Raw genomic sequence first — 22,244 nt, forward strand, 5'->3', positions numbered from 1 at the left:
ACTTAAATAAATGGTAATAATCTGAAGTCAGTTGTTTTGGCATTCTTTATACCAAGCATAGAATAAAAGAACCGGGTGGAGTCAGCGGGACGGAAGTCCTGGCTCCAACACGGGGCCAAAAGCCGCGTTCACACCGAACGCGTCAAACGCGTCGCATCTGGTGGGAAGGCGGGGCTTCGGGCCGTGTTTCCTGTGTTAGCTTAGCCTCATGGCTAACCCTGTTGAGCGGGTGGCTTGGCTTTATTTGCTTAATAAAGCCAGACAACGACGCCGTCGGCGGACAGGACGCCGTGCCTGGGTGCATGATATGATCCACAGACGGTCAGAGTTTGGCGAGTTTCACTATTTGCTCCAGGAGCTGCACCAGGACGAGTGTCGCGTTCTCCGGTCCCCGCTCCCTGACCTACGTCACCATGGAGACGCTCTCTGATTGGTTTGCCGCAAAATCGCGACGCGTCAAAGTTCAGATTTCCCAACTTCAGCGTCGGACGCAAAATCGCGACGCGTCGCAAAATCGCGCCGCGTCGCGTTCGGTGTGAACGCAGCTTGAGATGTTTCCGCTGAGTTTGACAGATGACTTTTCAAGTCTCATTTTCCAGTCAGAATCAACACACATTTTTGAAGAATGCAGCTTCCAAAACTGACTGCAGTAGGCCAGTTAGCTCAGCTGGTCAGAGCGTGGTGCTAATAACGCCAAGGTCATGGGTTCAACCCCCATACTGGCCATCAGCTGGAATTCTGACTCCAAGTGTGGAACCCGACTTCTCCCACACGTTTTAAGGGACATCTTTTTCAGGAAATTGAGTCTTTTGAGAGTCCACATTTACTTCACACGGGGTCAAGAACCAGTGATAGGACCGTGGACTTAGTTTGCACCAGGACCAGAACCACTGAGAGACTTAGTTTGGACCTGAACGGACCTGAGCCTGAGCTGGAACATTGTGACTTTGGTTCTCATGACGGATCTGAAGATGCAGTTGATGGTCTCAGGACAACTGGCAGCTGGAGATCTTCCTGTAGCTCCGTAGGCCTCGACCCTCCACCGTGTCTTCCCAGGGCTGCTGCCCCCCGGGGGAATAGGAAGAATGATGGCGAGTTGTGCCGGGTGCTCTGATCTGGACATGTCAGCCATCGATGGCTCCCAAACACAGTGGAAAGTTCCAAATCATCCACTAATGCTGGTTGGATGCAGCAACAGCTGATCGGGGTCCTCCGAATAGCTGACGCTGTCAGAGCCGCTAGCGTTATAGAGCACTGGCTGGATCCAAAACAGCTGCTGAGAAAGTCTTTGGGGATTTTGTGTTGAGGTTTGGTTTTCCCACACCACTCCACCATGACCAAGGTAGGGAGTTTGAGAACAAGCTGTTTGCCACGTTTCAAGAGTGCAGTGGAGTAAAAGGGTCCAGGACCACACCGTACCATCCCCAGGGGAACGGTCAGGTGGAACGATTTAACAGAACACTGCTGGGGATGCTCCGAAACCTCCCAGAGACGGCAAAAGCAGACTGGAAAGCGTCCCTCTCAAAAGTGGTCCACGCCTACAATTGTACACGTAGTGAGGCCACCGGGTATGCACCCTACTTTCTGTTGTTTGGGAGAAACCCCAGACTTCCCATTGACTTGATGTTTGACCTCACAGTGAAAGAGCAAAGCATGGCACACAGAGATTATGCTGAAAGGTGGAAGGCTCGCATGAATGATGCTTACAAACTTGCCTCAGAGACAGCATACAAAGAGAGTAGGCGAGGAAAAATGCTTTATGACAGAAAAGTACATGGTGCAAAACTGGACACAGGATGCAGAGTACTGGTCAGAAATTTCAATGAGACAGGAGGACCAGGAAAACTAAGGTCATTCTGGGAGGACCAAGTATTTGTGGTGACACAAAAAAATACAAGGACAGCCCGGTCTATGAAATTAAGCCGGAAAATGGAAAAGGACGAGTCCTGGTGGTCCACCGGAATCTTCTGCCCAATCAATCAATCAATCAATCTTTTTTATTACAAAATTACAAATTTACAAATTGCAAAATGACAATGTCACATAGACACATACAGCAATTTGAGAAACAATCATTTTTTAACTCGGGACACCCTTGGAAGCAGACTAGTGCTTATTGGCGGGGCCCTATAACATTAAGATCGGAGAATTTTGCATTAAACACAGAAAATCACATACAACCTACAGTTACCTAAGCTATTACCTACCCTACACTAATCCTACCTGCACATGGCAACAATACAACACACATCAATATATTATTGCATACAGAAAACTCATGGGTTTCAGAGGACATAAATAAGCCGTCAGCTCATCGGGGTTCCATTATATTTTTGAAGGAGATTAAGTTTAAGTTTCTTTTTGAAAATGGGCAAAGACCTAGACATTTTAAGGTCTTCACTCAGCTCATTCCAAATCTGTGGACCCTTACATGTTACACTAAAACTACTGCATTTCAACTTCCTGTTTTTACCCTTTAACAGTGATTTACCCCTTGTGTTATAGTCATGAGAGGGGGTAGAAACAGGAATTAACTGACAGAGTCTAACATTGAGTCTATACATGACATTATACATGGTACAGTCATTGTGAAATAAGTTGCACTCAGTGAGTTTCAGAAGCCGATGTTTATAGAAGAGAGGGTCCGATGGACAATTATACTTAGCCCAAGAAATGGCTCTTATAGCCTTCTTTTGTAGAACTTGCAATTTTAGGAGGTGACTTGGGTAAGTATTACACCATGTGATGTTACAGTAATTTAGATGGGGCTCAAATATGGACCTATATAAAGTCAGAAGGGCCTCAAGGGGAAGGAAATGTCTCACCTTGAAAAGAAGACCAACATGCTCAGATAGTTTCATTGTTAGGTAATCAAGGTGTTTGCTGAAGTTTAAATGTTCATCAATTTGGATGCCAACAAAATTAATAAATGCAAAATGTTTAGAGGCTGCCGTGTAACTTCTTACCAGCGAAACAGAAAACACACATACAGAAGCAAGGAAGAACAAACAAATAAACAAAAGAAGACATGAACAACTTGAGCAAGAACAAAGAAGAGGAGGATGACTGGGAGAGTAATGGAGTGGTCAGCAGATCACCAGGAACAAGGTGTCCAGCATCAGTGGCCAAGGGAACCTGATCCTGACCCAGAAAATGTTACGGCAGGAGGTGATCAAGAGCGTGAAGGGGATCAACATGACACAGATGCTGAGACCCAAGGAAATTACAGCTCTCAACCAGCCATTCTGTATCACTCTTCTGAAAATGAGAACAGTGATCAAGAAGATGCTGAATCATCGCCTGTTGAAGAAAGAAAGTATCCTCTCAGAGTAAGAAAACCAAAGTTGAGGTTTACTTATCATCAGTTAGGATAGCCTACTGTAGCATCTGACTAAAACATTTCATAGAGGTGTAACTCCAAGATGAAAGTAACATTGTAAAGAGTTCAGAATTTTCATTATTGTTAGTTGATATACTAGTTGATAAGCTCATTGAATGTTGTGATATGCTGATTTGGTTTGGAAATGCAGAATAAGATCTTGGAATCCAGCTTGGACTACACTACCATATGCTAAAGAGAGGTCAGAACTGTGTTAAGATGCCTTACTCAGAGAGGATGCAGATACCCATGCTAAAGTTGGAAGTGGCAGTGGATTGTCATCGTGCACAATGACACCACCTGCAAGCATTTGACACCAATGTGAGAGACCTGTCATATGAACTTGTGGCAACAGCCATGCATTCTGATGGACATTGTTGAACTCTGACTCCTACTCAGTTGTAACCTGCGTGAATGCAATTGATAATTTGCTGCATAAGGTCAGATAGTGTCATGTCGGGACGCCATGTAATTTTTGAGGGGAGAGTGTAAGGGGAACATACGATACCCTCCATATGATTATTATTTTACTTTTAGTTGTTTCCATTGTAATTTGTTTCATTCCCTAAAACTGTATTCCCATCCCCATCAAATAACAGACACATAGGCTTGTACCCCTACTTCACCACCAGAGGGAGTATCCCCAAAAGTGAGCAGGGCTCTGGGCCAATATTGTGGAACGCACCCAGACAGAGGTGACAGCCATGTGTCATGTGTTTTTCAGAGACTGTTCACTAAAGCTCATCTTTAAAAAACCCACACGAGTCGGGTTATTCCTTCATGTGTGCAACATGTAGAAGTTGTATTATTGTTACCGTTATGGTTGAATGAAATGCCTCCCAATTTAATAATTCCTCAAATTCATTAACCTGATGGAGTTTCACATACGTAGGTCATCTTCTTCTCCCTCAAGGATAATGCTGAAGGGTTGTTTACCTAATTACCCAGTGACCAACTGTGCCCCACCCTCTGGACAGGAGTTCAAAGCTCAGGTTTTCTTTTTACTTTTAGCCCTGCAACTGCTAAACAGCTTCAAACCTTTGCCAAGTCACATTTTTTGTATCACTGAAAAAAGACAATTATGCTGGAAAATGTGGTTCTAATCAGCCCATCAGTCTCAACATCCATCTGCATACAGCTCTGTTTAACACACTTCCGAGAAAGATTCCGAGTTGTGCCGGGTGCTCTGATGTGGACATGTCAGCCATCGATGGCTCCCAAACTCAGTGGAAACTTCCACATCATCCAGAAATGCCATGCTATGTCTGCTATCTGTGCTGGCAGCCAGCTGGTTGGAGGCAGCAACAGCTGATCAGGGTCCTCCGAACAGCTGACAGAGCTGCTGGTGTTATAGAGAACCGGCCGGATCCATCGGTCCTGGGTCCTTCTCCAGTCCAGGAACATCTAGAAGGAGCTGATGACAGTGATCAGGTCCATGAACATATCTGAAGTGAACACTAAGCCTGACTGGGACTCCAACAGTGCTAGGTTTCCGTTCTCTGGTAATTACCGGACTTTGATTGGTAAAATCTGCCGAAGTCCGACATATTTGAACACCACCGGTCAAAATGTCCGGTTAAAAATATTCCCTCCATGCTCAATGGAGCAAAACATTTTTTTTTTCAGGCAGAACTAAACTTGTTTTATTACTCTGACAAAGCGCGCAGTGCAACAACAATACAGCAGGAGACACATGTGGAAACAGCCGAAGCTTAAAGACTTTTTTACTAAACAGAATAGCTCAGAGGAGAAAGGGTTTGAGCCCTACAGAGGCTGTCCAGGTGGATCCTGACCGTCATTATGGGGGAGCTGTCCGGGACTCCGCTGTTGGACTCCTCATTACTCATTGACGCTCAGTGCAGGTTTTATAATCAGTAGTTGTAAACAGTCCACTCAGCTTGTTAGATAACTTTACTTTGTAGAAAGAACAAATGTTTCTAGGACCAAATTATTTAGGTTTTTAAATCACTTTGCCACGAAGAGCGACAAAGATTACATCCACTGAAGATACTCCCCCACTTACTGACAGGAATAGATTTTTTATGTCCTGATCTTTGGGCATATCCTTGAATAAATCCCCCTACCACTCTATTGAAATGTTGTCCGCACGAAATTTGACAGGCGAGGGCGGGGCCCTTTGAAAAGTGTACCCCCCACCAAGCCTCATGGAAGCTGCAGGGGTATACTTTGCAGCATTTAAGCTCAATTAATTCAGATAATATTTGACGGGGAAACCAAACACTTGTCTGGTAAATTGAAAACCTGCCGGTCACGTTGTCTACTGCATTTTTTTATCGATGAAACCCTGCTTCAGTGTCTCCAACCATCAGGATGGAGTGGAGGACGCCACAGGAATGCAGGGATTTCCTCCAGGACCGAAGAGAAGCTCAATGACAGATCATATTGGAGCTGCTTTCCAAACCCAAGCAGGTTCTAACATTCACAGGTGAGCAGAGACAACACCTTGTGAAAGAACAGATGAATCAGTAAACACACAGCAACAAGATGGTGGCTGAGACAATCCCAGATACTCCTAACCACGAAGGGACTCGAACCCTCAATCTTCTGATCCTAAGTCAGACGCCCTGTCCATTTGGCCACGTGGTCTTGTGTGAAGTGCTTGTGGTCAGTGGTTCTGGTCCAGGATTAAGATAACTGAAGGTTCCTCTCAGTGGTCCTGGTCCTGGTCTAAAGTAAATATCTATCAGGCTCGTTCCTTCTTCTCAAATAGTTTTGGGGTCATATTAGTCTGACAGCTTCTGGTAGTTCTGACTCAGTGAGAGGAGATTTCATGGTTTGTGTGAAAATGTCTGAGCAGGTTCAACACTGTGACTGAGACATGAGGCTCACCTGCATTCTCCTGCAGCCACACCAAGTTCCAGAAGCCAGCAATCAGTCCTCTTGGAGTTCAGTGATGTGTTGAAGCTGATGAAGTCCAAGTCAGAGTCATGCTCCAGAAAGCTGTTTCACACCAAACCTTGGAAAAGTCACATGATTTGAACTCCACAGTTTCAACAAAGGTCAACTAAAACAACTAACCTTGAAGAAAGAAGAGAAGCAGAAATGTCTGTCCTTAAACTGGCACAGGAAGACGCTTTCCCACAGGACGTCCAGAGACTGGAAGCTCAGAAAGTGAAGACTCTGGACAAGAACAAGGTTCATCAGTGTTTCAGGTTGTTGAGTGATTTGCTCGGAGTGTCAGTGTTACTGCAGTTATATTGATGTGAATTTTGAAGCATAACCAACTTGACAGTTGTTTCACATTGGGACATGAAAGAGAAAGCTCCAACAGTTATGAAGGTAGTTCATATTAGTTCATATTACTCTGTCAGCTGGTCGGAGGACCCCGATCAGCTGTTGCTGCCTCCAACCAGCTGGTGTGTTCGGACCGGGAGACACGGCGTGGACCATCAGAACCTCCACACACTGACGCGTGGCGTCCCATCAGACACTTCTGATCTTCAGCTGAATTTGCTGAACATGAGATCAGTCACCAAAAAAAATAATTTTAATTGCAGCTGTTAGAGGTAAAAGCTCCTCCAGCTGTTCTGTGTGCGGTGCTCCATCAACCAACCATCACTTGAAAACAGTGGAACTCACAGAACACAACGTACCGGTAAGAAATATCACCTCCAGCAAAGATGCTAGAAGTAGCTAAATAAATAATGGATTGAGCACATGAGGAACCAAAATGTTGACCCAGTGAGAGCAAAGATGAGCACAGCTTCTCTGTTTGTTACATTTAGCTGAAGAGGAGGACAACGGAAAACGCTGGCGATACAGTGTTAAAACAAGATTAGTGCCAGAGATGGAGGAGGGTTCAAGAAATGAAAGGCAACGATGAAGGGAAGCATCACTGCAGCTATCAGATGACGGTCCCAGGTTCAATGAACTGGTTCGTCGCATTGCCCCTCATATCCACCTCCAGAAAACACACAGGTGGGCGGAGCTGAGAGGCCCGCTGTGACTTTGTGGTTTTTAGCGTCGGGATCTTCTCACAAAGATCAGCTGCAGGCTGCAGGTTGGGTCGTAGCACCGTGTCAACCATCGTCTCCGAGGTGGGTGGAGCTTCATGGAGGGAGGTAAAGCTGCAGTTTGAGGCCTTCCTGTCTCCAGAGCAGATGGCAGACATAGCATGGCATTTGTGGATGATGTGGAACTTTCCACTGTGTTTGGGAGCCATCGATGGCTGACATGTCCAGATCAGAGCACCCGGCACAACTCGCCATCATTCTTCCAACACCTGTGGGGCAGGAGCCCTGGGAAGACACGGTGGAGGGTCGAGGCCTACGGAGCTACAGGAAGATCTCCAGCTGCCAGCTGGCCTGAGACCATCAACTGCATCTTCAGATCCGTCATGAGAACCAAAGTCACAACGTTCCAGCTCAGGCTCAGGTCCATTCAGGTCCAAACTAAGTCTCTCAGTGGTTCTGGTCCTGGTGCAAACTAAGTCCACAGTCCTATCACTGGTTCTTGACCCCGTGTAAAGTAAATATGGACTTTCAAAAGACTCAATTTCCTGACAAAGATGTCCCTCAGAATGTGTGAGGAAAGTTGGGTTCCACACTTGGAGTCAGAATTCCAGCTGATGGCCAGTATGGGGGTTGAACCCATGACCTTGGCGCTATTAGCACCACACTCTGACCAGCTGAGCTAACTGGCCTGCTGCAGTCAGTTCTGGAAGCTACGTTCTTCTAAAATGTGTGTTGATTCTGACTGGAAAACGAGACTTGAAAAGTCATCTGTCAAACTCAGCGGAAACACCTCAGTGATTCCATCCAAATCGTCTGCATGGTGGATTAACCCCGCCCCCCAAAACCACTTCCTCTTTGATTTGAGCACACAAGTGTTCCGCTTTGGATCCTGCTGTTCTCCACACAAGGCAAAGACGAATAAGTTTCTTCTCTGACTGGGAATTGAACCCAGGCCGTGGCAGTGAGAGCACCAAATCCTAACCACTAGACCACCAGGGACTTGTTGTCTCCATGTAGAGAATCATGGTTGTGAGATTGTGAGCTGGTGGTTTGACGTCACGCCGCCATCCATCATTTTCCACAACATCAGAATCATATCCAGGATTTTTAACGGAGCGGCCAAGATCTTTTTAATGAAGAGACCAAAAGCTTCAAATGTGGCATTATGAGCACCGTGCTCTGACCAGCTGAGCATCAGGGAATTGAGGAAACTGACTTTGAGTCGGAGTTGATCAAAGACCTTTACCAGAGTCCCTCCCTTACCATTCTTGGGGGAACCCAGTTGAGAGATTCAGAAAACGACTCAGCAAAGCAGCACAGCTTCAAAGACCTGCTGACGCAGTGGTCACCTTATTAGAGGCTGAATGACTTCCACACAAAGGTTTACTGAGGGGAAGACATGTTTGATGGTCTTTTCATGGTTCATCAGTGTTTCAGGTTGTTGAGTGATTTGCTGGGAGTGTCAGTGCTGCTGCAGTTATGAGCTTTGAAGCATTCCACTGTGTATGGGAGCCATCGATAGCTGACATGTCCAGATCAGAGCACCCGGCACAACTCGGAATCTTTCTTGGAAGTGTGTTAAACAGAGTCTGTATGGGGGTTGAACCCATGACCTTCGTGTTATTCGCACCACGCACTGACTAGCTGAGCTAACTGGCCCACTTAAGGCGATGTTGAGACAAGGGCAGTTAAAGATAATTGACCGGATATTCAGATCAACCAGTGAGAGATTTGGCTGCATTGGCAGCAGCCTCTTTGATCGATATGAATTATCCATCAGTTCCGAGGTGAATCGTTTGCAGAGCCCTGGATCGGGTATCTTGAGACTTTGCAGGTGTCACAAAAGTGTCAGCATCTGTAAAAAAAAAAAAAAAAAACACAAGATGAGCTTCTGGTCTTCTCTGTCATCCAGAGAGATTCTGACTGCATAAACTTGTGACTTCGGGCAGTCCGCGAATATGTGCCTTAGAAATTTGGGTGTTTTCTTCGATAAAGACATGTCTCTCATGCAGCACTACAAGCAGCTGACAAGAAACTGTTTCTTTCAACTAAGAAATGTCTCTAAACTTAGGAAAACGGTATCATGCAACAATCTAGAGCTCATCATCCATGCCTTTGTTTCTTCACGTTGAGACTATTGTGACAGCCTGTTTTCATGTCTGAACAAGGAGGAGCTTTCGAAGCTGCAACTTGTACAAAACCCTGCAGCGAGAATATTGACCTGCACAAACAGGTGGACTCGCATATCCCCCATTTTAAAGGAGCTTCACTGGCTGCCAGTCTCTTACAGGGTCCATTTTAAGATTTTGGTATTAACCTTGCATGGCCAAGCTCCTTCTTACATCTGTGACCTGCTCCAGCTTTACTCCCCTGCCAGGGTTTTAAGGTCTGTGGATCAGAATTTGTTGAAGGTGCCTCATACTCGGTTTATGACCAGAGGAGTCCGATCATACCAGGCCGTTGCTCCCAGGCCCTGGAATGATAGCGCGCTCTCTCTCCGCTCGGTTGTGTCTGTTGACACTTTGAAAACACAACTTAAAACCTTTCTGTTTGCCCAAGCATTTGCTTAGTTTTTCGGGCCTATTATGATCTCCTTTTTAATGTTGACTATTTAGATGGATTTAATTGTTGACTACTGGAGAGACAGTTGGCAGCCTGGAAAGACAGCAACCGGGGTGAGGAGGGTCGGCAGCCCGAACCGCTTCCTCTGTAAGGAGGTAACCCACCACAAAGCTGCAGATCGACTCATGGAAGAATACCCCCAGGGGTGCCCGAGAGGGGGGGAGGATGAGCACCCCAATCTGACGGATCCAAGAATACCGAACAATGGCAACGACCAAACGATTACGACTGCTGTATGCAGGTGCGGGAAAATCTGCAAAAATAGCCATGGCCTCAAGATTCATCAGGCCAGGATGAAGTGTTTGGTGGAGGAGAATATGTCACAGCGCACAGATACTACATCTGATGAGACGCAGGAGGAGCCGCCAGGAATCACCCCACAGAGCCCAGGGCCTCTATGTGGCAGTACCTGTTCCGGGATACAGTCAGGTCGGTACCAATCCAAGTCGGCCCTGGACAACTCGGCACCGCCTCCGGGATACAGTCAAGTCGGCATCAAAGCCAAGTCGGCCTCGCGGGGGGGGCTCTCAAGTGGCCGAGTTGGTCGGTGCCGACTTGACTGTAAGCTGCTTACCAACTCGGCCAAAAGCCTCTTTTTTTTTTTAATCACGATGCGGCTGCGGTGCATCGATTTGCACAGTTTTTTGACGATGCACTCGGATGTAGGTTTTTTTCTTGTTTGTTTTTTGCCCAGGCCAGAGCGCAGATTTGCATTTGCACCAACCTAGTTGATGTAAACAACAGTGAAATATAATAAAATATTTGATAAAAATTTAATAAAAATTTAAAAAAATTCAAGGAGTCTGTGCCTTCAGAGCGGGCAGAGTGGTCGTATAATGAAACTTTTCCTAATCACAGCTGAACGTGTTTTTATTCTGGTGTAAACTATCTATCCAATCTGTGGACAAAAATAATGATTTAAGATATTTAGTGATTTAAAGAAGCAGGTTGTGTTTGTCACACTATCCGCTCAAAAGAAAAAAACAAACAAACACAAAACAGAAAAAAAACATACATGAATAAGCTGTCTGATTATCAAATGCGGAGGTCAAATTCTAAGACATTTAACTATGTTTCCCTCCTCCGTACTGCAGAACATAATTTTTCTGACAGGCTCATCACAGTCCTCACAGTCTGCTGCGTGCACGGAGTTCACGCTGACGGAGATGCCGAAATGAACGAATGACCTGAGGGAATGAGCTCTCCACTTATTCCTAATAGTGGAGATGAACGTCAATATCAGAATGGAGGGAAATAATGATTGACACTAGAACTAAAATGATTAATACTACAACTGCCAGCATTCTTACCCCCCCTCCGAAGGCCGCAGTGCTCAGCCAGACCGTCATACATTTTGCTGTGTTTTTGCGCAGGAGCACAACAGGTTGTTTTTCTGTAATCTAATGTATTGGAAATTAAGATAAACAAAATATTAAGCCAAGAGTATCAGAAAACCTTTTAATGCCTCATGTCTGCTTTATTAATGCCTCAAATCAGGTTTTAAAATTTATTTAATTTTTACGGTGCGCATTTCAGCAGCGTCACCTCTTACTCACACTCCGCGCACTCATTTCTCTGATAAACACACACACACACGCCAACACACACAAAATAGTTGTATTATTAACTGTCAATAATAATCAAGAACATATTAAAGTGAGTAAAATAAGTCTCCCCGGCTGCGCACCAGGACGGACACCTTCCCACACGGTCCCGTCCTCACCCTGCTCATTTGATTCTGGGACTGCAGGCTCCACAGGACAAAGGTATTTATTCAGAAAATATATTTGTTCAAAAATTAATTTTTGGAAACGAAAAATACATGGTTTGCTGTACTTTGATGGAGAATATAATATTTTACCTGAATCTGTAATTGGCACCTCTGGAGAAGCTGCAGTGCTCCTGCTGTCAATACGGTGTTCACTGTTATGTTGAGATTTATTACATTAGTTTATTTATTTTTCACACCATTTATGTTATTATAATTTAGTTGTAAACTGACAGTAGCCTACAGTAATTCTCTATACCTGGAGGTGACGCGTGAGCCCCTTCATGCGCCACTGCAGGTTCTGTACGTGCTACGTGAGGAGAAGTGGCGCAGCCGGCACGAAAAAAAAACTATGCAAATCGTGGCGCCGCAGCCGCATCGTGATTTAAAAAATAAAGAGGCTTTTGGCCGAGTTGGTAAACAGCTTACAGTCAAGTCGGCACCGACCAACTCGGCCACTTGAGAGCCCCCCCCACGAGGCCGACTTGGCTTTGATGCCGACTTGACTGTATCCCGGGGGCGGTGCCGAGTTGGCCAGGGCCGACTTGGATTGGTGCCGACCTGACTGTAATCCACCTGTTCCCCCAACTCTGCCCCTGGCGAAGGTTCAAATTAAGTGGCCACCGGCCTGCAAGACGACACTTTGGGAGCAGTTTGACGAGGATGTCGATAAAGTGCTTGAAGCATCTGCAAAGGGAGATGTGGATCGAAGGCTGCAGACAATGACAACCATCATCATTAGTCTGGCCCAGGAGAGGTTTGGTGCAGAGGAGAAGAGGCCAGCTCGGACACCCTACACCATGAACCGAAGGGCTGCCGATATCCATAAAATATGACAGGAACTGAGGTCCCTCAAGAAGCAGCACAAGGAAGCCAATGAGAATCAGCTACCCCCCTTGGCAGGGCTGCGGGCCATCTTGAGGAAAAGGCTGATGACCCTGCGCAGAGCTGAGCGTCACCGAAGGCGTCGGAAAGAGAGAGCCAGGAAACGTGCTGGATTTATAGCCAACCCCTTTGGCTTCATGAAACAGCTGTTGGGGCAGAAGCGGGATGGGAACCTGGGCTGCTCCAAGGAGGAAATAGACCGGCATCTCCATGGCATCTACAGTGATCCGTGCAGACAGGAAGACCTGGGCCAGTGCGATATCCTGGTAGAATCGCCACCTCCCACCAAGGATTTCGACACCAAGGAGCCACTTCTGAAGGAGGTCCAGGAGGTTGTGAAGAAGGCATGAGCTAGCTCTGCCCCTGGACCAAGTGGTGTCCTGTACAAGGTCTACAAGAACTGTCCATTGCTGCTCAAGTGACTATGGAGGATGCTGAGGGTCGTATGGAGGAGAGGGAAGGTGGCTCAGCAGTGGAGATTTGCTGAAGGTGTCTGGATCCCCAAAGAGAAGGATTCCAAGAAGATCGACCAGTTCAGGGTAATCTCACTGCTGAGTGTGGAAGGAAAGATCTTCTTCAGTATAGTAGCAAGGCGGCTGGTGGACTTTCTCTCCAGTAACAACTACGTAGACACATCGGTGCAGAAGGGAGGGATCTCAGGAGTACCGGGGTGTCTAGAACACACTGGACTGGTGACTCAGCTCATCCGAGAAGCCAGGGAGAACAAGGGATACCTCACTGTGCTGTGGTTAGACCTAGCCAACGCATACGGCTCCATCCCGCACAAGTTGGTCCAGATCACCATGACCAAACACCATGTGCCACACCAGGTTGTCGATCTGATCCTGGATTATTATGACCAGTTCAGGATGAGAGTCACTGCGGGAGAAGTGACATCAGAGTGGGACAGGTTGGAGGTGGGGATAATCACAGGCTGTACAATCTCTGTGACCCTGTTCGCGCTGGCAATGAATATGATGAAGTCTGCGGAGCCAGAGTGTCGGGGCCCACGGACCCAATCAGGGACGCGCCAGCCCCCAATAAGGGCATTCATGGATGACCTGACAGTCACCACAGAGTCTGTGCCAGGATGCAGGTGGATCCTCCAAGGGCTGAGAGACTCGTCCGCTGGGCCCGGATGGGATTCAAACCAGCCAAGTCCAGATCTCTCGTCGTGAAGAAGGGCAAGGTCACGGACAGGTTCCGTTTCAACATCGAAGGGTCAGTGATACCATCAGTCTCAGAGAAGCCAGTGAAGAGCCTGGGCAAAGTCTTTGACAGCAGCCTCAAAGACTCCTCCTCTGTCCAGGCAACCTGCCAGGAACTGGGCAGCTGGCTTCGAGCAGTGGATAGATCTGGCCTCCCAGGCAAGTTCAAAGCATGGATATACCAGCATGGTATATTGCCAAGGATACTCTGGCTGCTACTTGTGTACAAGGTCCCCATCTCCACTGTGTAAAACCTGGAGAGGAAAGTCAGCACCTGTCTCAGGAAATGGTTGGGGCTGCCCAGAAGCCTCAGCAGCATCGCCCTTTATGGAAACACCACGAAGCTCCGGTTGCCCCTGAAGTCTTTGGAGGGGAGTTCAGGGTGACACAGACACGAGAGGTGCTGATGTACAGAAACTCAAAGGACCCGAAGGTGGCCCAGGCAGGGGTGGTGGTAAAGACTGGAAGGAAGTGGAGTGCCCAGGCAGCTGTGTTGGACGCTGAATCACGACTGCACCACTGGACTGGCCCAGGGCAGAGCAGGCCTGGGGATGTTCCCAACACCATCCCATCGCAAGGAGTGTAAAGGGAAGGAGGAGCGTAGGCGAATACAGGAGGAGGTCAGGGTTGCCGTGGAGGAAGGAAAGACAAGCAGAGTGGCTGGTCTGAGGCAGCAGGGGGCCTGGACCAGATGGGACCATGCTATGGACCGTAAAGTCACCTGGACGGATCTCTGGCAGAGTGAACCACACCGCATCAGCTTCCTGGTCCGGGCAGTTTATGACGTCCTACCCAGCCCAGCGAACCTCCTCACCTGGGGTAAAGTGGAGACCTCGAACTGCCAACCGTGTTCGGGAAGAGGGACTCTGGAACACATTCTGAGCTACTGCCCAAAAGCGCTCGGCCAGGGCCGTTACACCTGGCGTCACAATCAAGTGCTGAAGCCGACTGAAGAAGCCATCAGCAAACGGATCAGCAGCTATGGCCGAGGACACAATTACACCTGTGCAATCACCTTTGTCAGAGCAGGAGAGCAGCCAAAGGCAGGCTGTCACAAACCACCAGCCGGGATCCTGGCAACAGCCCAGGACTGGCAGCTCTCTGCAGACCTGGAGAAGCAGTTACAGTTTCCCCAGCATATTGCCCGCTCCGCCCTGAGGCCAGATAGAATGGTAAGTTCTGGAAGTGTGTGTCCAGGGCCGTTTCTTCCTATAGGCCAACTAGGCGGATGCCTAGGGCCCCCAAGCCACCAGGGGGCCCCAAAGCTGCATGTTCAACTTCTTCTGAGGATAATTAAAATGTCCTGTTTTTATCTGTAGCTAGCTCTTGTGTTTATTACACCTCTTACATACTTAAAAATAAATGTTGGCTATAAATAAAATAAACTGCAATGATAAGCTGTGGCTGGTGCTTTGTGGCATTATTAGTCTGTTGGACCGCTGTCACACAGCAAGTGACGTCACGTAGCGGCCGCCGACAGGCATGATGGGAATGATTGACAGCTCCCCGTCATTAACAAAACAAACCATAATGGCATCAAAAAGAAATTATCCCAGCGGCAGAGAAAAACGGAAGAAAAAGAAGACTGAGGAAGAAAAACGTTCAAAGGATCAAGGTAAGTCATTTGTTGGTGATGTGGGCTGGAGAGGTGGAGGTGAAACCAAGTTTTTCTTTTTTTTGCAAGTTTGTTTATTTGTCCCACTTGCCAGCTAGCTAGCGTAGGATAAATGTTAGCCTGCTGTCGGTTGTTATCTGTTCGTCACAAACTCAGCTTTAAGGTTCGTCTCATGAACGTTGGCCTGTCTTGCCTGGAATGATTGGCTGACTCCAGACCAGTAGACCCGTTTATTCAGATTATAAGGAGGGAGGCATGTTGTTGTAGTGGTCTGCTCTGTCAGTGTTCAGTGGAAGTTGTCTCACATATTTTACACTTTATTTTATAATTAGTCAGAATTAATTTACTAAGTTTAGTGTGTGCTGTATAGGGCTCTAATTAAAACTGTGCTACTGTTTTGTTTTTAATTTAAAGAACTTTTTCAAAGGTTTGTTTTTTAATCGATCAGTCAATCAACATTTATTTAATAGACCCCTTTACAACACATACAGTGACCAAAGTGCGCTCCAAGAAAATTAAAGTATATGAATAAAAGTAACTACTTAATGTAAAACCAATAAGACAAATAATAAAACAATATTAAACCAAAAAAAAAAACAAAAAAACAAATACAAGTAATGTGTTGGATGAATGTGTCTTAAGTGATTTATAAATATTAGGCATGGTGTTTTATTCTTATTTTAGACTGTTGTGGCAGTGGTTCATTTGTCTTAGTTTTATTACTTTAGTACAATTTGCAAACTAATGCAGAAAACTCTTAAAAGTGCCAGCTTTGTAACTGGATGCAAACTTTAAAGGGACACTGTACATCACAATGTTTAATTTAAAAACAGATTAATTTTAATTTTCTGCATTGCTGCAACAACGCTGTAATAATAAAATAGAATCTGTACTCAGGATGTATTTTTGCTTGATAACCTAATGAGCTTTGTCTTTGCAGGAGCAATTCTAAAATATTTTGGAGCTCCAGACATCGAGCCTGAGGGATGGTCTGAACATCCTGACCAGGAAGCCCCGGGGCCATCAGGGATCTGAGGACCTCCTTCTGTCCAGGAAGCTCCAGAACAATCACTGACCTCAGAACCTCTTTCTGCCCAGGAAGCATCAGCTGCTCATTTAGATGGCCAGCTGCCTGTTTTTGCTCAACCCGTAGATCCAGCTGACTGGCCATCAGTTTTCTCTGATTCATTCAGAAGTGATATAGGCAGAGGCCCATTTCAGATCAGTTCTGTTTTTACGTTCCCCAGAAAAGAAGATGGCAGAAAGCTCGGAAGCAGACATTTTTAACGCAATACACCGTGACTGTTACTGTGAATAGTGTGTTATTAGCTGTTGTGCTGAGTGTGAGACTGTGGTGTTACGAATTATTTTAAGCGGTGGTTTGTTTTGATTGTTGCACTTTAAAATACATGTTGATTTGTTATGTTTTCTGATTTAAAGTAAACTCTTTTTTTTTTTTATAAATTGTCAATCTGTTTTATTTATTGACATATAGAGGATAGGTTTTCCTCGTATTATAGTTTTATCGGCTTAACTTGCCTGAGTGGCTCAACTCTTAAGACGTTTGATTTTAACTGTAGCCTAGGTTAAGTAGACCATCTAAAGGGTTAGGAATCTCTTCATTAGTCTGACAAAATATGGGCCCCAAGACAACATCTTGCCTCGGGCCCCCATGAAGCTAGAAACAGCCCTGTGTGTGTCCCTCTGCCTTCTTCTTCTCAGCCTGTTTTCTGACTCAGTGCTAATAGGAAAGCTCTTCTCTCAGGTTCGGTGGAGTTTCAATCATCATTCCTCTCATTCTTCTTTATGAGACGCACTCCGCCGCCGCCGCTTCCTCACCACTTCAGAAGAAATCCTGAGTCTGAATCCTCAGAGACTCACTCAAGCTCCACTCTGATATCACATCCTGATCCCAAACAATCCAGATCAAGTGATAATCACGAGTGTAATGTCGTCAGTAGCTAGCATGCTAACAAACAGGCGTGACTGGAAAACGCTCCAAAGTACAGCTTCACACAAAGCCTGGAAATGTGTTTTATTTTATTTAAGTTATGATGAGATGTTTGGAGAAATGTTGGATTTCTGCTTTCTACACCTAAAGAAACTCTTCTAGATTCTCTGAATTATGAGGACACTGAGTCCCAGTATTGTCCCTCAGAGTGTGGTGTGTACTCTTGCTAAATGTCCTCACAATCCATCAAAACCAACACACACACTTTTCACTGAACTCCGTCCTCCAGAACCAGAGACAGGGTCTTCCTCACTGAGCTCCGTCCTCAAGAACCAGAGACAGGGTCTTTCTCACTGATCTCTGTCCTCCAGAACCAGAGACAGGGTCTTCCTCACTGATCTCTGTCCTCCAGAACCAGAGACAGGGTCTTCCTCAGCTCCACGGAGCAGTTTGATCTGAGGGCCTTCACTCAGTGCTCCTGCTGCTCTCCGGGCTCAGAGTGCTGGTCCTCCTCCAGTCCTGGTCCCTTGCTGCTGGTCCTCCTCCAGTCCTGGTCCCTTGCTGCTGGTCCTCATCCAGTCCTGGGCCCTTGCTGCTGGTTGGGTTCTGGTAGTTTGATTCCCCTGTCCTGGTCTCTTCCTGCAGCTGCAGCTCGGCGGCGCTCCCTGAGTCTTCCTGCGCTCTGCTGTGATCCGGTGAGACAGCTTCACGGATGGACGGTCCGACGCTCCAGACGCCGCCTCAAATGATTCTCTGACAGCGTCAGAACTTCTAGGATGGTGGACTAGACCAGCTCCAGCTCCTCAACCAATCAGAACACAGCGGAACGTGATCGTTGATCAACAGGAGAACCAGAGAGCCAAAGCGACGGGAGAGAAAATGTTTGTTAGGAAAAGAGGAAAGCCTTGAGGAGCCTCACTCTCACAGAGCTTCATCTTTCAGCCTCAGAACCAGCTGTGATCCAGCTCCAGCAGAGCAGGACAGCAGGCCTCATCAGGACGTCAGCATGTCTGCAGCCACAGCAAATCCCCCTCACCTCATGAGAGAAGGAACCTGCTCCAGACACTCTGGGAAACAGCTGCTGCTCAAGCTCAACGCTTTGATATTCACGGCTTAGTTTCTTCACCTTCAGCTTTTCAACCTTGTTTTTATATTATAAGACTCTTATCTACGTGACTTTGACCCAGAATGCCAGACAAAACTCATTTTACTGTCTAAGAAACAATATCTGCAAGAGGAACTGGTTATCACATATTATTTCTAGGAGGCCAGTTAGCTCAGCTGGTCAGAACGTGGTGCTAATAATGCCAAAGTCATGGGTTCAACCCCCATACTGGCCATTAGCTTCAGTTTTCACTCAAAAAGTATGGAACCCTGCTGTCCCCACTCATCAACACGAGGTACATCTCTGTCAGAAAACTGTGTCTTTTGAGAGTCCACATTTACTTCACACGGGATCAAGAACCAATGATAGGACCGTGAACTTAGTTTGCACCAGGACCAGAACCACTGAGAGACTGAGTTTGGACCTGAACGGACCTGAGCCTGAGCTGGAACGTTGGGAGTCTGGTTCTCATGACGGATCAGAAGATGCAGTTGATGGTCTTAGGCCAACTGGCAGCTGGAGATCTTCCTGTAGCTCCGTAGGCCTCGACCCTCCACTGTGTCTTCCCAGGGCTCCTGCCCCACAGGTGTTGGAAGAATGATGGCGAGTTGTGCCGGGTGCTCTGATATGGACATGTCAGCCATCGATGGCTCCCAAACTCAGTGGAAAGTTCCACATCATCCAGAAATGCTGGTTGGAGGCAGCAACAGCTGATCAGGGTCCTCCGAACAGCTGACAGAGCTACTAGTGTTATAGAGCACCGGCCGGATCCATCGGTACCTAGTTCTTCTCCAGTCCAGGAACATCCAGAAGGAGCTGATTACAGTGATCAGGTCCATGAACATATCTCGAGTGAGCCCTAAGCCTCACTCGGACTCCTTCAGTGCTAGGTTTCCGTTATCCGGTAATTACCGGACTTTGACCGGTAAAATCTGCCGAAGTCCGACATATTTGAACACCACCGGTCAAAATGTCCGGTGAAAAATATTCCCTCCAAGCTCAATTTGAATTAGAAAAGGCAACTCCCACGTCATTTTATTAAAAACAACAACAACAACAAAACCCTGAATCTTATCTTTCATAAACAGGCCTGGTCGATGTGGAACAAAACTTTTTTTCTTCAGGCGAAACTAAACTTGTAGCACATGTTTTATTACTCCGACAAAGCGTGCAGTGCAACAACAATACAGCAGGAGACACGTGGAAACAGCCGAAGCTTAAAGACATTTTTACTGAACAGAATAGCTCAGAGGAGAAAGGGTTCGAGCCCTACAGAGGCTGTCCAGGTGGATCCTGACCGTCATTATGGGGGAGCTGTCTGGGACTCCGCTGTTGGACTCCTCATTACTCATTGATGCTCAGTGCAGGTTTTATAATCAGTAGTTGTAAACAGTCCACTCAGCTTGTTAGATAACTTTACTTTGTAGAAAGAACAAATGTTTCTAGGACCAAATTATTTAGGTTTTTAAATCACTTTGCCACGAAGAGCGACAAAGATTACATCCACTGAAGATACTCCCCCACTTAAAGGGCAACTCCGGTTTTTTGACACCTGGACCTTATTTCTAGGTGTGTCATGCTCATATACTCACTCAGACAAACATCGTGCAGCTCGGAGTCCTTCAGAAGTTATTTAGATCCAACCAATTTAGCGAGGGCCACGGCAAGGGAGCTTCAGCGCGGGACAAAATCTCTGCAAAGTTGCTCATTTCGGCTATATTTCTTCATCCATCACCAGTGTTATCATAAAGTCAGCTCGTCTACTGTCTTCAGGTGGGTCAACTGACAGTTTTCGCTAACTTAACCACAATTAGCTCGGATGGGAACGTCGCGGAGCTCCTCTCCGCCTCCGTGGTTATGCGGCGGGTCCCCGCGCGCTCCGCGGCCGGCACGGAGCGCGTCTCCGCCCGGGAGCAGGGATCCGGAGCTCTCCCGTCAGCCTCGGTGGAGCAGCTCCGGGCCGTTTACCTAATCGGCGCCAACTCGGCTCCTGGAAGTCAGACGCCGGGGCACCATGACAGCCGAGGCTGACTCAAAGTGCCTCTCTGCTGGGGAGAGGAGCTGCAACGTTCCCATCCAAGCTAATTGTGGCTAAGTTAGCGAAAACTGTCTGCTGACCCACCTGAAGACGGTAGACGAGCTGACTTTATGATAACACTGGTGATGGATGAAGAAATACAGCCGAAATGAGCGATTTTGCAGAGATTATGTCCCGCTCTGAAGCTCCATTGCCGTGGCCCCTGCTAAGTGCGGCTAAATCGGTTAGATCTAAATAACTTCTGAGGGACTCCGAGCTGCACCATGTTTGTCTGAGTGAGTATATGAGCATGACACACCTAGAAATAAGGTCCAGGTGTCAAAAAACCAGAGTTGCCCTTTAATAACAGGAATAGATTTTTTTATGTCCTGATCTTTGGGCATATCCTTGAATAAATCCCCCTACCACTCTATTGAAATGTTGTCCGCACGAAATTCGACAGGCGAGGGCGGGGCCCTTTGAAAAGTGTACCCCCCACCAAGCCTCATGGAAGCTGCAGGGGTATACTTTGCAGCATTTAAGCTCAATTAATTCAGATAATATTTGACGGGGAAACCAAACACTTGTCTGGTAAATTGAAAACCTGCCGGTCACGTTGTCTACTGCATTTTTTTGTAGATGAAACCCTGCTTCAGTGTCTCCGGCCATGAGGATGGAGTGGAGGACGCCACAGGAATGCAGGGATTTCTTCCAGGACCGAAGAGAAGCTCAATGACAGATCATATTGGAGCTGCTTTCCAAAGGAGTGAGGAGAGACAACACCTTGTGAAAGAACAGATGAATCAGTAAACACACAGCAACAAGATGGTGGCTGAGACAATCCCAGATACTCCTAACCACGAAGGGACTCGAACCCTCAGTCTTCTGATCCGAAGTCAGACGCCTTGTCCATTTGGCCACGCGGTCTTGTGTGAAGTGGTTGTGGTCAGTGGTTCTGGTCCAGGATTAAGATAACTCCAGGTTCCTCTCAGTGGTCCTGGTCTAAAGTAAATATCTATCAGGCTCCTTCCTTCTTCTCAAATAGTTTTGTGGTCATATTAGTCTGACAGCTTCTGGTAGTTCTGACTCAGTGAGAGGAGATTTCATGGTTTGTGTGAAAATGTCTGAGCAGGTTCAACACTGTGACTGAGACATGAGGCTCACCTGCATTCTCCTGCAGCCACACCAAGTTCCAGAAGCCAGCACTCAGTCCTCTTGGAGTTCAGTGGTGTTTTGAAGCTAGGGGTGTAACGATGCACAATAATCTCGGTTCAATACGTACCTTGGTTCTGAGGTCGCGGTTTGGTTCGATTTCGATACGGTACAGGAACAAAATGCAAAACTTAAATTTCCTTGTTGTTGTCCGTGCTTGCCATGTCTGCGTGTCTGAGTCCGCTTTGCGGCACATCACCGATGCTCACGCTCTTTCTCCCATGCTGCATTTGGGCTCAGCGGTGCGTGTTCCATGCAGGCACACTGATCCACGCATCCTCGAGAAGCTTTTCCGGCTCTCTAGACTGTTCCTCTGCTCCTTTATTCCAGATTATTTATAGTAAATGAAGCTCATACATTGTCAGTACGTTATCATTTAGTATCAGAGTAGATTTAGCCTTTTTTTCTGTTTCTGAATCTTGGGGGCGGCGCCCGAGCAATTAGATACTGTAACTTCTGTGGGCAGACCTTCTTCTCCCTCCTGACAGAGTCTGCTGCCTCCGTCCTC

General features: G+C 46.8%; 6 non-coding genes across 6 annotated transcripts; 2 read left to right on the forward strand and 4 right to left on the reverse strand.

Annotated features, from left to right (window-relative positions):
* The first annotated feature begins 652 nt into the window (after nucleotides 1-652).
* trnai-aau (transfer RNA isoleucine (anticodon AAU)) lies at nucleotides 653-726 on the forward strand. Its single transcript has one exon. It is a non-coding gene; the product is annotated as a tRNA-Ile (tRNA).
* Nucleotides 727-5,913: 5,187 nt separating this feature from the next.
* trnal-uag (transfer RNA leucine (anticodon UAG)) lies at nucleotides 5,914-5,986 on the reverse strand. Its single transcript has one exon. It is a non-coding gene; the product is annotated as a tRNA-Leu (tRNA).
* A 1,982-nt stretch (nucleotides 5,987-7,968) lies between these two features.
* trnai-aau (transfer RNA isoleucine (anticodon AAU)) lies at nucleotides 7,969-8,042 on the reverse strand. The gene has a single exon. It is a non-coding gene; the product is annotated as a tRNA-Ile (tRNA).
* A 238-nt stretch (nucleotides 8,043-8,280) lies between these two features.
* Nucleotides 8,281-8,352, reverse strand: trnae-cuc (transfer RNA glutamic acid (anticodon CUC)). The gene has a single exon. It is a non-coding gene; the product is annotated as a tRNA-Glu (tRNA).
* Nucleotides 8,353-18,668: 10,316 nt separating this feature from the next.
* trnai-aau (transfer RNA isoleucine (anticodon AAU)) lies at nucleotides 18,669-18,742 on the forward strand. Its single transcript has one exon. It is a non-coding gene; the product is annotated as a tRNA-Ile (tRNA).
* A 2,636-nt stretch (nucleotides 18,743-21,378) lies between these two features.
* On the reverse strand, nucleotides 21,379-21,451 carry trnar-ucg (transfer RNA arginine (anticodon UCG)). Its single transcript has one exon. It is a non-coding gene; the product is annotated as a tRNA-Arg (tRNA).
* Between the last annotated feature and the right edge of the window lie 793 nt (nucleotides 21,452-22,244).

This window comes from Salarias fasciatus, unplaced genomic scaffold, assembly GCF_902148845.1.
Source record: "Salarias fasciatus unplaced genomic scaffold, fSalaFa1.1, whole genome shotgun sequence".
Lineage (NCBI taxonomy): Eukaryota > Metazoa > Chordata > Actinopteri > Blenniiformes > Blenniidae > Salarias > Salarias fasciatus.